We start from the raw sequence: 12,781 nt of genomic DNA, 5'->3' as shown, positions 1-12,781 counted from the left end.
AGTTTTATTTATTTATTTATTTACTTACTTATTTACTTAATATGCAGACTTTTTACTGAACTCTTGTTTTTTTGGTTTTTTTTTTGTTTTTTTTTTACAAATAGTTTATTGTACTGAACTCTTTTTTTATTTAAAATGTCTCTCTTCAAGGAGGTCACAAAAATTATAGCACTCAAAATTTTTAGGTAAAACTCTTCAGGGTAAGCTATTTCTTTTCAGTCAGCTTGTCCAGAGTTTAGCAGTAGAGGACACTACTACAGAGACTTGCACTGGTTGAGACTCAATTTTCACTCATGATATGTAAGGTGTCCATGACGCTTTTATTGTACTCTGCAATCTGCTTGGTCATATTCTTCATAATTGACTGGTAATCACTCTCTTGACTCTTGGCTGCTATGAATTCTTTCATCACAAAATTATTTTGCTCATGGTATTGCCACTTCCTCTCCCAATTTGTAAGCTGAGAATGTGTCTCATTTCCTTGCAGTTGTGTTTTTAGCATCTCATACTCTATATTTAGCTTCTGTTTTATTTTCTTTTTTGTTTTTTAGGTTTTATTTATTTTTGATAGAGACAGCATGAGAAGGGGAGGGGCAGAGAGAGAGAGAGAGAAAGACACAGAATCTGAAGCAGACTCTGACAGCACAGAGCCCGATGTGGGGCTCAAACTCATGAACTGTGAGATCATGACCTGAGCCGAAGTCGGAGGGTTAACCGACTGAGCCACCCAGGTGCCCATTCTCTGTTCTTTTCTTAAAGACATTTCTACGGGTTGTTAATACTCTTCTCTCCTGATGCAATTTCTTTTTCTTTTCTTCACCTGATGATTTTAAAACTGGCAATTCATTATATGTTTCCAGATCAGCTATCATTTGCTTAATTTTGCTTCTCAGAGAATGCTTTTCCTCAGTCATCTTACTTTCCAGAAGTTCAATTTTATGTAGATCCAGTTGTAGACATTGGCTCTCTGAAGTCAAATTTCTAGCTGTACTTTGTGATTTCTTAATTTTAGTAGATTTAAAATTGAGATCATCCTGCATCATCTTCAGCTCTTGATTGGTGATACAGGATATCTATGTCATACAATTTATATTTCTACTATAGTGCTCCAAAAGTATAACAATGTTGGCTTCTATCTTTGCCTTCTGCTCCAGTTATTCTTAGTTCTTCAAAAGTCTCAATAAAGGTGTCCATATTTTCCTCTTGCTTTTTCAATTCCTTGTTCTTCTGATTCATTTCACCTTGGTCTTCTAAATCCATATCCAGTTGTCTAATTTCTTCATTACATTGCTTCATTTTTTCTTTTATATCTGTTAACTGTCACTTCATGCTGGCTGTTTCCTGATTATCTTCTTTAACCTGCTTAAGTAATCTCTCTCTCTCTTCCATTGGAGATCCCATGCTTTTGTCTTTAGCAGCCATTTGTTCTCGATGGGACTCCAACTCATAAAGTGCTTTGTGCAGCAATACAGCCTCCTGTTTAACCTGAGACTGTGCTATTTTAGCTTCCAAGCTCTCTTTTTTCATGTTCAGTGAATCTAGTTGTTGCTGAAGTATATCTAATTCCTGTAACAATTTCTCATTTGTGGTTTTCATTTCTATGTACTTGACTTGTTTTTCAGGAGACAGGCTTTTTGATAATGCCATATGCTGCTTGCTTTTCCAGTTCAACTTCTTCTACACTTCTAGTATGTTTTTCCTTCTCTTGCTTTCTGTAAATATGATATCCATACATTGTGTTTCTCAATCATTTTGAGCTTTAAGCGTGTTGTAATCATTCATTACTTCTTCCATTTCAGTATTGGTATTGTTTTTCTACCAATATATTGTAGTCTGCTAGTTGTCCTTGAAACTCTTTGATTTCAACAGTTAAAGTCTCAGCTCTCTTTTCATATGACAAATATACTGAATTCTCTTGATTGTGCATTTCTGTTTCTTTTTGAAGTTTATTAATTTCTGTTGTAAGTTCACTTATTTTACTTTTAAGAAGTCCATGATTATAAATTTGTCTAAAATATGCCTCTTGGAGACCTTTCATTCCAGTTTTCATTCCACTCCAACCTTGTTGTGTTATAGGACAATCAGCAACTTTGATTTGAGAAGACAACAAAATAGAGTTTAAACTAAAAATGGCAAAGAGACAAAGAAGGTCATTATATAATGATAAAGGGATCAATACATTAAGAAGTTGTAACAATTTGTGCACCCAACATGAAAGCACCTAAATACATAGAGCAAAAAGTAGCAGATCTGAAGGGAGAAATAAAAAGTAATATAGTAATAGCTAGGAGCTTTAATACGCCACTCTCAATAATTGGTAGATCATCCAGACAGAGAATCAATAAAGAAATGGTGGATTTGAACAATGCTATAGATCAAATAGACCTTACAGACATATATAGAACATTCTATCCAACAACAACAGAATATACTATTTTTCTCACATGCGAATGGAACATTTTCTAGGAAAGAGTACATGTTGGGTTACAAGTCTTAGCAAATTCAAGAAGATTGGATTCATATTAAGTGTCTTTTCTGAGCCCAATGTCATGGAACTAGAAATCGGTAACAAGAAGAAAACTGGAAAATTCATGAACACATGAAAATAACCAACGGATCAAAGAAGAAATTAAAGGGGAAGTTAAAAGTTTCTTTTTTTTTTAATTTTTTTTTTAATGTTTTATTTATTTCTAGGAGAGAGAGAGAGACAGCATGAGCAGGGGAGGGTCAGAGAGAGAGAGGGAGTCACAGACTGAAACNAAAATCCCAATGCTAAAAAAGTGCAGCAGCCAAAAAGACCAAGAATAAACAAGGTCCTGGTGGAATAAAGCTGATCGGACGAGAGAGAGGGCAACCTTTAAAAAAAATAAACTTCAAATAGTAAGGAATATGCTAACACGAGCACTTAAAATTTTTTTTAATGTTTTATTTATTTCTGAGAGAGAGAGAGACAGTGTGAGCAGGGGAGGGTCAGAGAGAGAGAGACACACACAGAACCCAAAACAGGATCCAGGCTCTGAGCTGGCTGTCAGCACAGAGCCCGATGCGGGGCTCGAACCCACGAACCGTGAGATCATGACCTAAGCGAAAGTCGGACGCTTAACCAACTAAGCCACCCAGGCGCCCCCGAAAGTTAAAAGTTTCTTAAGAGAAACAAAAAAGGAAATACTTCGGTGCAGCAAAAGCGGTTCTAAGAGGGAAGTTTATAGCAGCAAATGCCTACATTAAGAAGCAAGACAGATTTCAAATAAACAACCTAACTCCATATCTTAAAGAAGTAGAAAATGAAGAATAAACTGAGTCCAAAGTCAGCAGAAGAAAGGAAATAATAAAAATTAGAGCAGAAATAAATGAAATAGAGAACAGAAAAGCAATAGAAAAGATTAAGGAAACTGAGTTGGGTTTTTGAGTTGATAAACAAAATCAACAAAACGTTAGCTAAACAAGGAAAAAACAGAAGATCAAATCAATAAAATTATAAATGGAAAATGAAACATTAAAACTGATAGAAGAACCTGATGTTACAATCTAGAAGAAATGGGGAAATTCTTAGAAATAAACAACTTAACAAGACTAATTCAGGAAGAAAATAAAAAATCCAAATAAACCTGTTACCACTAAGGAGATTAAATAAGTAATAATAAAAAAAAATCTCCTGATGAAGAAAAAGCTCAGAACCAGGTGGCTTCATTGGTGAATTTTACCAAAAATTCAAAGAAAAATTAACACCACTATTCCAAAACATTGAAGCACTCCCAAACTCTTTTTATGAGGGCAACATTATCCTGATACCAAAACCAGAAAAAGGACACTACTAGAAAAAAAATTATATATCCCTGATGTATATAGATGCCAACATTTGCATCAAAATAAAATATAGACTAATGCCACAGCACCTTTAAAGAATCATATAGTATGATCAAGTGGGATTTATGCCTGGGAAGCAAGGATAGTTTAACATATGTAGATCAACTAATGTGATATATCATATTAATAGAATGAAAGAAAAGAATCATGTGATTATCTCAATATATTCAGAAAAAAAATTGACATAATTCAGCATCCATTCATGATAAAAATTCTTAATAGGCATAGAAGAAACATATCTCAACATAATAAAGGCTGTATATGGCAAGTCCATGGCTAACATCATATTGAATGGTGAGAGTTTGAAGCTTTTTTCTAAGATCTGGGATAAGACATGGATGGTCACTCTCATCACTCCTTTTCAACATAGTGCTAGATGTCTCAGCTAAAGCAGTCAGGAAAAAGAACTAAAAGGTTCATAATTGAAAATATAGAAGTAAAATTGGCCCTATTTGCAAATCCCATGATTTTATTTATAGAAAATCCTAAAAACTCAACCAAAAAACTCTTAGATTTAATCAGTGGATACAGTAAAGTTGCAAGATACAAAATTAGCATACAAAAATCAGTGGCATTTTAATACAGTAACAGTGAAGTTTCTGAAAATGATAAATCAATCCCTTACAAAGGCATCAAAAATGATACAATACTTAGGAATGAATTTAACTAAGGAGGTTAAGGTCTTTACTCTGAAAACTTTAAGACACTGATAAAAAAAAATCAAAGAAGAAACAAATGGGAAGATATCCTGTGTTCATGGCATAGAATAAATAACATTGATAAAATGCCAGTATTACCAAAGACCATTTATAAATTCAATTCAGCCTTTATTGAGGTTTCAATGTCATTTTTTACAGAAATAGAAAAAAAAATCCTAAAATTTACATAGAACTACAAAAGACCATGAATAGCCAAAGAAATCCTGAGAAAGAACAAAACAGGAGGCATCACATGTCCTGATTTAAGCTATACCATAAAGCTATGATGATCAAAACAGTATGGTACTGGCATAAAAATAGACCAATAGACCAGTAGAGCAGAGTTGAGAACCCAGAAATAAACCCAAGTATATACAGTCAGCTAATATTTGACAAGGGTGCCAAGAATACTCAATAGAGAAAAGATAATCTTTTCTATAAATAGTGCTGGTATAATTGGATAAATTGGGTATTTGCATGTAAAAGAGTAAAATTAGACCCATGTCTTACTCCACTCACAAAAATTAACCCAAAATGGATTAAAGACTTAAATGTAAGAGTTCAAACCATGAACTAGAAGAAAACATAGGAATAAGACTCCGTGACATGGGTCTTGGTAATGATTTTTTAGGATGTGATGCCTGAAGCACAAACAAAATAATAAATAAACAAATGGAGCTATAATAAATTAAAAAGCTTTTGCACAGCAAAATAAGCCATTAGTAAACACAGTCTACAGAATGGGAAAAATATATGCAAATCATATATCTGATAAGGGTTAATATCCAAAATATATAGAGAACTCATACAACTCAGTAGGAAAACCTCCAAATATTCCAATTAAAAAATAGGCAAAGGACCTGAATAGACATTTATCCAAAAAAGATATATAAAAGTCCAATACATATACAGAAAGATATTCAACATCTCTAGTCATTAGGGAAATGGAAATTAAAACCATAATGAGATATCACTCCATGCCTTTTAGAATGGTTATCATTTAAAAAGATGAAAGATAACAAATGTTGCTGTGGATGTAAAGAAAAGGGAACCCCTTGTGCACTGTTGGTGGGGTTGTAAATTGGGCACAGCCACTATGGAATGTAATAAGGAGCATCCTCAAAAAAGTAAAAATAAGACTACCAGTGATCTAGAAATTTTACTTCTGGGAGTATATCCAAAGGAAACAAAAACACTAATTTGAAAAGATATCTGCACCCCCGTGTTCATAGCAGCATTATCTACAATGGACAAAGACATGGAAACAACCTAAGTGTCCATAGGTGGATGACTGGACGAAGAAGCTGTGGTACACACACACACACACACACACACACACACACACACACACACAATTATGCTAGCTGAAATAAGTCAGAGAAAATCAAGTACTGTATGAGCCCACTTATATGTGGAATCTAAAACAAACAAACAAACAAACACAACCAAACTCATAGAAAAGAGGTCAGACTTGTGGTTATCAGAAACAGAGGCTGGCAGGAGACGGGGGGAGGAGGAACTGGAGGAAGATAGCCAAAAGGTATAAACTTCCACTTATAAGATAAATAAGTACTAGGGATGCAATGTACAACAGGATGACTATAGTTAGCACTGCTGCTGTGTGATATATAGGAAAGTTCTTAAGAGTAAATCTTATGAGTTCTCATCACAAGGAGAATTTGTTCCTTTTATCTTCTTCTTTTATTTTTATTGTTTCTAAATGAGAAGAGGGATGGTAGCTGAACCTGTTGTGGTATTCATTTCACAATGTATGTAAATCAAGCTAACATGCTACATGCCTTAAACTTATACACTGATAATATGTCAATTATTTCTCAATAAGACTGGGGAAAATATACATTAAAAAAGTATAGACTTGCACTTTTATTGGATCTGGCAATGGAAACCTTAAAATTGAAATGTTTTTAATGTTTTATTTATTTTTGAGAGAAAGCGTGAGCGGGAGAGGTTTCAGAGAGAGAGGGAGATAACAGAATCTGAAACAAGCTCCAGGCTCTGAGCTGGCTGTCAGCACAGAGCTCGATGTGGGGCTCGAACCCACGAACTGTGAGATCATGACCTGAGCTGAAGTCGGACACTTAACCTACTGAGCCACCCAGGCACCCCTGGAAACCTTAAAATTGAAATTAGATTTCTTTGTAGATGAGCTACATCAAGAATGGTTTACAAGAAAAGCATGTTTTTCTATTGCTTCTCATAAAGCAAAATTTTATTTAAAAATTTTTAATGTTTTATTTATTTCTGAGAGAGAGAGAGAGACAACGTGAGCAGGGAGGGTCAGAGAGAGAGGGAGATACAGAATCCGAAACAGGATCCACGCTCTGAGCTGGCTGTCTGCACAGAGCCCGACGTGGGGCTCGAACCCACGAACCGTGAGATCATGACCTGAGCTGAAGTCGGATACTTAACCGACTGAGCCACCCAGGCGTCCTCCCCCTGCCCCATAAAGCAAATTTTAAATGATATTGGAGAGGATGAGTGTTGTTAGGGCCAAATTCTATTTTAGGTGTTCCTACTTGGCACTCAGTGGTGCCACAGCAGAGAGTTTGGCCTTGAATCTATGGCTATTTCCGGAATAGCTTATTTGAAAGACTTTTGATGATGAAAAGTTGATGTATGTATTGATTTTTATGTAGGCCAATGCTGTGGAAAGATTAAAACAAAGAGGTGGAAGTAGGGGAATTCTCCTAGGCTTTCCTCCTTTGGATTGTCTCTGTTGGACTGGTTCCCCTCATGGTGAGGCCACGAGGCAAGGGAGTGATACTTTCCAAGGTTTTTAAAATGAATTTTTGTCTTTATTTTTGGAAGTTCTCTATAGTCCAGAATTGCCTCCTTGAATTTGAAAAGTCTAATATCACCATAGTTACTGTGCTCAAGAAGACCTACTGTGTAGTACCTTAGAGCTAATAGCCAGTGGCAGTGATCTATAGGGGCTGTCTGTTTTGATTAGTATTATATTTATTTTGGGATGATTGGAGCAACCTTGTACACTGTTCTGGAGAAATTCCTTAACTTTTCAAAGATAAGCAAGGAGTGTATTATTAATTTAGACATAATAAGAGCTTCTCTTTGGTTCAGCTAAATAAATGAGAAATTATGGTATGGTATGGTAAATACATTAGAGAAATGATGGTATTTAATCCCAAAGTAATTCAATTTGATTTACAAACTCTTAATGATCTTAATTGATTTAATTTTCTTTGTTGGTGTTAGTGGGAAGTTTGCCACATTTTCTTCTGTGCATGGCCGAAGTCAAACTGGGAACCTCAGGGGGCTACCAGGAAAGAGTGGCTAAAGTAGAGAATGGCTGTAATATGTACAATTGACAGGGGGTTGGAAATGTGCTTCTCTTCTTCTGATGGAGAGGGTGAGGTATTCCTTGGTTACTTGAGCTTAAGGATGCCCCAGACTAACCACAGGAAAGAAAATCATCAATTTCTGACTGATTGAGCAAACAATTAAATTTATAGACAACAAACACTTTGCAAGAGTTTGTTAATATCCCATGTGATGTTATGAGATTATATTCAGAATGAAAAGGAATTTAATGGCTATCTGTTATTGTTGTCCTTTAACTTGCTACCTTTGTAGTTAGCCTCATTCTAGTCCCAACGTTCAGCTTCTGTTTTGCTCAAGAAGGCTGGGGAGACAGAATTTTACTACATAAGCAGTGTTGGGTGAAAGTACAAGATGTCAAAGAGAGGAAGGACACAAACTGAAAGTGCTTTCTTGGTGTATATGTTAGTTATCTATTGCTTTGTAATACACGACTCTAAAAACTTAGCAACCTAAAACAACAAACATCTATTATTTCAAAATTTTTATGGGTCAGGAATCCAGACATGGCTTAGGTAGAAGCCTCTGCCTCAGTTTCTCTCACAAGGCTGCAATTAAAGTGCTGGCTGGGGATGCAGTCTCATGTGAAGGCTTATCTGGGAGTTTCCAAACTCACTTATGTGGTTGTTGGCAGGATTTAGTCCTTCCTCAGTTTCTTGCCGTATGGGCCTATCCATGGCAGCCCACAGCACGGAATCTGACTTGTCTCAGTGAATAAGTGCATAAGGGAGAAGCCATGGTCTCTGCAACTTAATCTCAGAAGGGACATCTCATCACTTTTCCTGAATTTTGTTTATAGAAGTGAATGTCAAGGTCGAACCCCCACGCAGGAGGAAAGACTACACAGGGCATGAATACCAGCAGGCAGAGGCCATTGAGGATCTTTTAGAGGCTCCCCCCACAGCATCTTACAGCTTTTCCTATTTCAAAAGAGAACTGAACCACTGTTAGTTTATATAAGTTATCTATGTGGAAGTCACTGATTAGATGAAGAAAATGCCATGTTTATAGTAAGGTTATTATTGGGGAAAATGGGACTAAATCTAGTGGACCATACTCTGATAATTGTGTTTCAAATCCTTCTATCCCTTCAGTTTACAGTGCTTCCCAGGAAGCATTTCTCTTGTTTTATTCTTGATCAAGATTGAGGGTCTGCTCATTAATCTGAATCCTGTGTTCCTAACCATTGTATCCTTCCTTCATATGAAATATAATCTATTCTCTGTTCTTTTCTTTTCCAAAGTCTACAAAGTGATTAGATTAAAAATCTGAGAAATTAATTTAGAATGAGATTTTAGTAAATGATTATTCTTTTAATGTTTTAACTTGTCCAGGTCATAATTGTATTTCCCTATGGACTCCTCATTCTTTAAGTCTTTAAATGTCACCTTATCAGAATAGTCTTTCTTGATCATTTTCCTTAAGTCATCCTGCACCCTCCTCTGGTTTTTCTCCATTATTTTTCTGGTACTTCCCATTACTTGAGAGGGTCTGCCTCATTCTTTTGTATATTTGTTTATTGTTTTTCTCCCCTTACTAGAACTTAAGCTCAATGAAGGTAAAGGTATTATTCCTTTTGTTTACTATTATATCATCAATACTTAGAAGAGTACCTAATCCTTAGCAAGGACTCAAGAACTAATTTGTTGAGTGAATGAATATAGGATTTCAGGAACCAAAGCCAGAAAAGGGAGATCTCTTTTTGGCCAGGGGAGACTTTAAGTATTCCTTCTACCATGCCTATCTCCTTCAACTGTGTATTGAATTTGACTCAAATAGTTCTAGAGTAAACTGCAATGTGGTCAGGTGACATCACTGCACTTCTGAGTCTGAGAAACTCAGCTGTAACATGGTATTAGTATTAGCTACTTGGTACTTAGAATGTCTTCTTGCTTTAAAAGCTATGAACCTATGTTTCTTTTTTTGACCAATAAAGAAAATGTAAGTCTTTGTCAGAAGAAATACTCAACCTTTGTAACCCAAGTGTCTTCTAGTTTTTAGATTGATGGCTCCTGTTATCAGGTATGATGGCTATGTTCTGCCGATCCTTGAATAATTGTGGAATGATATAGAAAATGGCAGAGAATACAAGCAAATCATAAGAAACCAAATTCCAAATAAATTGAGAGAAGACAATTATTTAAGGTTGAGATGTAAAAAAAAATCATTGAGGATGGTTTGCCCTGAATGGAATGAGAGTTTAAATTAAAGAAAAAATCCTATTCTTTCCTTGCTGTGGTTTCATTTTCACCCAATATGGAGCGTGACTTGATAGTTGTGTATTGTGGTTTAATACAGCTCATCATCATGTTTCTTTTCCATTGTAGCGAAGTGAGTTGAAAGCTTGAGGGATTTCTTCTGCAATAATTCCCCAGATCTCATTCCTGGTCAGCACCGTGCAGCTCATTTCCATTAAGCAGATAGTCCTCCTTTTTCTTCTTTGCTTCCAGACTCATAATTCTGTGCTTATCTGCACTGAACTTCATTTGCATTTATTAGCTGGGTAGGTACTTGAAATATCTAAAACCCTTTTATCTGCCTCCTTTGTTTCTCATTATTTGCTGTCTCTTCCAATTTAATATTAAGTGCAAACTTGAAATGTTTCTTCTGAAACTGTTGTTCAAATTCTTTGCATACCAATGTAAGGCCTGGAACTGATGTCTGCTGGGATCGTAGTCAATAATGTGGTCCTTCCTTGAAAAGCTGTACTTCTCACATTTTACTTTCCTCATTTGATTGACTGAGGTGGAGATTAATTTATTTGGTTTTTTGGTTGAGCATTTTGAACTATTGAGACTCTCTACTATGGGAGATGGTGCATTTAGGAGCACAGTGATGGACAAGACAGGGGCTGTTTGCCCTTATGGAGTGCACAGCCTGTTTTGTGTGGAGAAATAGATACATTCTATCTTATTTAGCCCTTCACCCAATTTTCCTTTCAATTTTCCTGAACTGCACTTTCTTAAGGCTTTGGGCCTTTATCGAATAATATTATACAAATAATATTGTGAAACTCAGAATTATTTTAAAGACATCATTTACTCTATTTCACATTTTTTCCTTCACAAAGACCCATGGGAGATATTCCTTTCAGATTTCTCCTGAGCCACTGGCTTGTTTTTATCTTAGACTATGATTCAAGAATAGATTCGACCTGCCTCTCTGTGTTGGCTGCCAAGTAGTTTGCAGGCAGATTTGTAATCCACTTTCAGAAAATGCACCAACTCCTATAGCAGTGCTTTAAATTTTAATCTCTCTAGGGATTTTAGCCTACCTGTTTTCAGCTTTGATACTTCTGTCTACTTCACAATCTCCATTTTCCACCATCGTAGGATTTTTCCATTAGCTGTAAAGTCTTATTTTCTAAGTATTTCTCCACACTGTCCAAGACCTCTTCTGTGACATGACAGATTATAAGTGAAGACATTAGTTATGTGAGCTTGGAGGGTGATTGTGTTCTACTTTGAGACATAGGTTCAGATCACTTACTTTTTCTAAACAGGTGTTCTAGGGTGAGCCTAGATTGTATGAACAGCTATATGAACTTGAATAAGTCACTTACCTAAGTTCTCTGATTCTTGTATATAAGTTAAAAGGATTTGAGTAGACTTTGAAAGTTGTTCTCAGAACTAAAGTTTTATATTTGCACATACAGATTTGTAATTGTACCATCAACAGGCCTGCTTTTTATGTTAGAACTTAGCTGGAGTTCCTAGCAGAGTTTTCCTTGGCAGGCTTCTCTTGGATACTGTTTGGATCTAGGTTATGGAGCTGCTGAATGACTCAGGAATCCCAGAGTCTAGTAAGTAAGATTGAGCAGCATGACCAGCAACAAGGGTGCTCTGTGAACCAGCTAAGGAACAGGTAAGGGCAGGCTGTGATCACTACCCAGGAGGGGCCTAACAAACTTTGGGAGCTGTCAGAGATGTGGAAAGAAGAGAGCATGAGCAGCATTTAGAAGGGCAGGAAAGGTTAGCCAGGAGGCCTCTATTGACTCTTGGAAACTGCATTTGCCAGCATTCTAAGACACAAATTACTAGTTTCTCTTCAGGGCATCAGTAGTAATTTTGTGCCTTTGGGGAATGGAGGGGTAGAAGGTTAGACTGGAAAATCAGCAGAGACTGGATGTTGAAGGGCTGTATGCTCTGCTGAAGCACTTGAATTTCCTTTTAAAGATCATGATGATCTACTGAGAGAGTTTAAAGGAGGTGGGCAGATGTGAACAGATTTGAAATTTTGAAAGAGACCCCTCTTATGCAAGTATGGATGATAAATTCCAGAGGTTAGCTAATGATTGGGAGAATTTTTCTTCAATCCCTAGGAGAGTGCCTGTATTAGGAGCAGGATGTTACTTAGATTTCTGATTTGAATGAATCAGTGTACCATTCACCATAAAAGAGAATGTGGAGGAGGAGCAGGCTTGCAAGAGCATATGAAACCTTTTTTAGACAGGTTGAGTTTGAAGGGCTATTGGGATACTTATGGTGACATGAACCAGGAAGTCTAAAATAATAAGAATAATGATAATAGTAATAAAATGATAATAATATTAATATTAATAATATTTATTGAATATGTATTAAATGCTAGTTGCTTTAAGTGTATTATCTCATTTAATCTTTGGGATATCTCTATTATCCTATTTCTAAATAAGAAAATAAAGCCTGGAAAGATTAAGTACCTTGTCTAAGATCATATAGCTGGAAAGAGATAGAGTGAGTATCAGTGGGCACCGAATCCCCTTCTAACTACAAGTATATACTTCCTTGAAGCAGGATGGCCATATACAGCTGGTGTATTAAATTTGCCAGTGACATAGGTGAAGATGGAAGCCTGGGAAATACCAACATATTAGGGTC

General features: G+C 36.1%; 1 pseudogene; it reads right to left on the bottom strand.

Annotated features, from left to right (window-relative positions):
• Positions 1–280: 280 nt before the first annotated feature.
• LOC120247671 lies at positions 281–11,249 on the bottom strand (annotated as a pseudogene).
• Between the last annotated feature and the right edge of the window lie 1,532 nt (positions 11,250–12,781).

The sequence above is a fragment of the Hyaena hyaena genome, unplaced genomic scaffold (genome assembly GCF_003009895.1).
Source record: "Hyaena hyaena isolate Hyena2069 unplaced genomic scaffold, ASM300989v1 scaffold_538, whole genome shotgun sequence".
Classification (NCBI taxonomy): domain Eukaryota; kingdom Metazoa; phylum Chordata; class Mammalia; order Carnivora; family Hyaenidae; genus Hyaena; species Hyaena hyaena.
The sequence above is the reverse complement of the archived record's forward strand: the minus strand, read 5'-3'. Positions and strand labels throughout refer to the sequence as shown.